At 39.2% G+C, this 4,809-nt stretch overlaps 1 pseudogene; it reads left to right on the forward strand.

The window, feature by feature from the left end:
- The first annotated feature begins 3,661 nt into the window (after nt 1–3,661).
- On the forward strand, nt 3,662–4,021 carry LOC115288980 (annotated as a pseudogene).
- The last annotated feature ends 788 nt before the right edge of the window (nt 4,022–4,809 follow it).

The following is a 4,809-nucleotide window of genomic DNA, read 5'->3' on the forward strand; positions in this document are numbered from 1 at the left end:
ATAGTTCATTTTTGCCTTCATTTCCCTTGCCTTTGGGGATGTGTCAAGGAGGAAATTGCTGCAGTCGAGGTCAAGGAGGTTGTTTCCTACTTTCTCCTCTAAGGTTTTGATGGTTTCCTGTCTCACATTCTGGTCCTTCAGCCATTTTGAGTTTATTTTTGTGTATGGTGTAAAAAAGTGGTCTAGTTTCATTCTTCTGCATGTTGCTGTCCAGTTCTCCCAGCACCACCTGCTAAAGAGGCAGTCTTTTTCTCTTTGGATACTCTTTCCTGCTTTGTCAAAGATTAATTGGCCGTATATTTGTGGGCCCAGTTCTGGGTTCTCTATTCTATTCCATTGGTCTATGTGTCTGTTTTTGTGCCAAGGTCCAATAACTTTAGAAAGCCATTTGGTGCAGTATTTTAATTATTGTAGCTTTATAGTAATTCTTACAATAACATAGTATGAATCTTCCAACTTAATCCTCCTTTATCAAAGGTGCCCTGACTATTCTAGTTCAAACATTCCAAAAAACCACCTCCCTTATAAACTTAACTATTATATAACCTCAGGGCCTAGCAATTCTACTCCTCAGCATTTACCCAAGAGAAGTGAAAACATGTTCACATAAAAATCTGTGCAGGAATGTTTATAAAGAGCTTCATTTACCATAGTCCAAAATTAGATACACCCCAGAACTCCATCAACTGGTATAAAGGGTAAGCTGCATGCATACAATGAATGCTATTTCACAGCAAAAAGGAAAAACTATCAATTCATGCAACAACATGGGCGTGAATCTCAAAGGCTTTACATTGAATGAAAGAAGACCCAGACTCCATATGGTATGATTCCGTTTATCTGAAATTCAAAAAGGGCAGAATTTTAGTGACAACAGATCAGTTGTTGCCAGGGGCTGGGGTTTGACAGCAGAGAGGTGTGCGGAACTTTCCAGAGTGATGGAACAGCTCTATCTCGTGATGGTGGTGGTTATGTAACTATCCATAGGTCACATCTCATCAAATTCTACATCTAAAAGTGGTAAATCTGTATTAATCTGACTAAAGGGAAAATGTGTTAATGTAGATTTGGGTTTGTGGGTATTCACAGTAAAATTTTTTCACATCTGGGGCACCTGGATGGCTCAGTCGGTTAAGCGTCTAACTTGAGCTCAGTTCATGATCTCTCCGTTTGTGAGTCTGAGATGACACCTATGCTGACGTAGCCTGCTTGGGATTCTGCATCTCTTTCTCTCTCTGCCCCGACCCTGCTCACCCTCTGTCTCTATCTCAAAAATAAGTAAATATTTTTTAAGTGTTTAATTTTTTCCAAATCTGCTTTATGTTTTATAATTTTCATTTTGACATATTTCAAAAGAAACAAACTTGAGGTGAAATGCACTAGAGAAGTATACTCCAAATTTTATGCCCTGTGTTAATTTTCACTTAACGGGTGCCTCGGGTGAGTAGCATCAGCGATTTACTATCTAGATTTTACTTAGTAGTTATATGTATATATGAATGGACTCATCCAGTTAATTACTTAATGGTTTGGTTAAGCAGCTCCTGGAATGATGATCAGGTTGGAGTGAGGAGGAAGCTTGGCTGAGTAATCCATTTGTATGGGCTGAATGCCGTGATATTGATGAATATAACTGGATCAAGCCCACTTTATTCTATAATCCCATCCGCTGCCTCCCCCAACAAGCAGGAAGACTTATTACTAGAACGTAACTTTAAAATGTTGTAGGAGTGTCTGGCTGGCTCGCTCAGTGGAACATGTGGCTTTGGTTTCTGGGTCGTGAGTTCGAGACCCACGTGGGACATAGAGTTTACATTAAAAAATAATAAAATAAAATGTAAAAGTAATTAAAATCATATTGAAGTCCAGCTATAGAAGGTACCTGTGGTTGATTTTTCTCTTTTCGAGAGCCAAGGTTTTGAAAGCTTCGAGAGCTGTCCCTTTAGCATGGCGTCCTCCCTAATGTAACATTGTAAAAAACAAAACCCCTTTCATTTACTACTAAAAGTAGAGCACCTCCATTGTGATTATGACTTTCACTTTGACGTCTCCTCACAACTAGGAATGTGGAAGTCTACTTTTTAAGCAAAGACTATTGCGTTGCTGGTGCAAAGGCATACTGGCTTAGGATGGCATCCTTTGCAGCTTTTGGAGTGATTACTTTTTTTGTAGTGGTCCCTTAACATATTGAGTTATTTGTCTTTATTCTATAGATCAAGGGTCTACAAACTATGTAAAGGGCCAGGGACTAAATATTTTAGGTCTTGCAGACCATGTGGTCTCTGTGTCTCAGCTCTTCCATCATGGCAAACAGCCACAGATAACACACAAATGAATGAAAGCAGCTGTGTTTTAATAAAATTTTATTTACAAAAACACATACTGGACTGATTTTGACCTGGAACAGTTTGCTGGCCCTGGCTGTAGATTATAAATAGCCTCCAAAACAAATTTGCTACTTGTTATGACAAAGCATTTGTAGTCAAATAATCCAGGTACTTTTATGAAGAAAATGAATACTGAATATTAACAGTGGGGTTAAGGAAATGCTCCCACAAAACATGGTAGTTTGGCATATTGCATAATTAAAGCTGGAAGAGTTTGAGAAATGGCATGTTCAGGAAGAACTTTCTGACCTTTTTTTTTAATGTTTTTTGTTTATTTTTGAGAGAAGAGACAGTGTGAGCAGGGGAGGGTGAGAGAGAGAGGGAGATACAGAATCTGAAGCAGGCTCCAGGTTCTGATCTAGCTGTCAGCACAGAGGCCAATGCGGGGCTCGAACCCATGAACCATGAGATCATGACCTGAGCCGAAGCTGGATGCTTAACTGACTGAGCCACCCAGACGCCCCTCTGACCTTCCTTTGAAGCAGGTCATAAAACCCTCCTTTGACAGGGTGCTGGCTGACTGGTTCAGTCAGTAGAGCACACAACTCTTGGTCTGAGAGTTGTGAGTTCAGGCTCCCTATTAGGAGCAGAGATTACTTAACAAGTAAAGTAGGGGCGCCTGGGTGGCTCAGTTGGCCAAGCATCCGACTTCAGCTCAGGTCATGATCTTGTGGTTCGTGAGTTGAACCCCCATGTCAGGCTCTGTGCTGACAAGCTAGAGCCCGCTTCACATTCTGTGTCCCCCTCTTTCTCTGCCCCTCCCCTGCTCACACACACTCTCTCTCTCAAAAATAAATAAACATTAAAAAAAATTTTTTTAAAGTAAAGTAAAACTCTTGTGAGAGGTGCCACCTCCCCCCCAATACTCAGAGGAAAGGAGCATCCTTATTTTGCAAGGCAAAGAGACACAGAAGAATCCTAATAAATTTTAGCTTCGCTAGATTTTCTGCTTCGTACTATACACTTCCCTTATACCCTTTGTCCTATCATGTCTTTCCACAATCCCACTCTTCATCAGAGCGAGCATAAAAATGCTCAGATTGGGAAGCTCTTAACCTCCCCAGACCTCCTTAGCTCCTGATTTGGGGGAGGGGAGAAGAGGGCGGCAGGACCTTTCTAGACGCCTCTTGAAAGTTGCCTCCTGTTCTTCCAGAAGCAGCCACTGATGTATCTCACCATAATTTCATTTTGCCTGTTCTCGATTTTCATGTAAGTGGAATAATGCAGAAACTACTGAAGTTCCTGTGGAAGTAAGTAGAATTTCGTAAGAACATAGTGGATGGAGAAGAGAAAACCTATAGTGGCTGTGAAGGCCCTGATGCCATGTTATGTCAAATTGATATCTTCGGATGGTCATGAGTTTATTGTAAAAAGAGAGCTTGCACTAACATCCGGAACAATAAAAGCCATTTTGAGTGGCCCAGGCCAGTCTGCTGAACACGAAACTAATGAAGTCAATTTTAGAGAGATTCCTTCACATGTGCTATCAGAAGTATGCATGTATTTTACCTACAAGGTTCGCTACACTAACAGCTCCACAGAGATTCCTGAATTCCCAATTGCACCTGAAATTTCACTGGAACTGCTGATGGCTGCGAACTTCCTAGATTGTTAAATAAAATAAATTATAATAATTTTTTTCTGTATTAATACTAAATGCTGTTAATTTTTTTCAGTATTTAATACCTGTAGTTCAGTTAGTAATTTTTTCATATATAGCATGTTGCCTGTATGCAGTTGAACTTTAAAGTTCATTGCACGGCAGACTATCTTCTGTTCTTTTGCATAGCAATCAGAGTTGATATTTGTTTGCTACATCAACAAATTGAGGACGTTTTCACAAATTGAGAAATAAATATGCCAATTCGTAATAAAAAATGCTCAGATTATTTTTCCTCTCTTACAGTAACAAAGTGTTCATCAGGGAGGCTGCAGATCAGGATATGTCTACTCTTGGATACTCTATGAGTAACTGGTGTACAAAAATCTCTAGAAAATAGAAGATATTTGTCCAAGTTGGTTTACAAAATATTTCAAGTATTTGATTACAACTTTGCTTGGTAAAGTGTTCTTTAGTAGGTATTACTTTTACTGTTTACCCCTCTATAAGATTATATATTTTATATTGTTCAAGTAATGAAAGATGACTGTTATTGTTGTTAAAACATTCCAACAAACCAAATTCATTCCTGTTGAAGATTTAGTCCCAACATTTTTCATTCTTAGTTGTGAGTACTGCATGAAGACATGACCAGCATCTATGTGATCCTTGTACAATTCGTAGTGCTTCCTATAATCATATCACTTCTCCTGATTTAAAGCAGACTAATGAGATAAGGACTTTCAAATGATCAGTGATGTTCAAGTAAAGTTGCTATCATTCAGTAGAATTTAGCTAATTTAGTAGAAGAGCTAAGAGTTC

The sequence above is a fragment of the Suricata suricatta genome, chromosome 4 (assembly GCF_006229205.1).
Source record: "Suricata suricatta isolate VVHF042 chromosome 4, meerkat_22Aug2017_6uvM2_HiC, whole genome shotgun sequence".
In the NCBI taxonomy this organism is placed as follows: Eukaryota; Metazoa; Chordata; class Mammalia; order Carnivora; family Herpestidae; genus Suricata; species Suricata suricatta.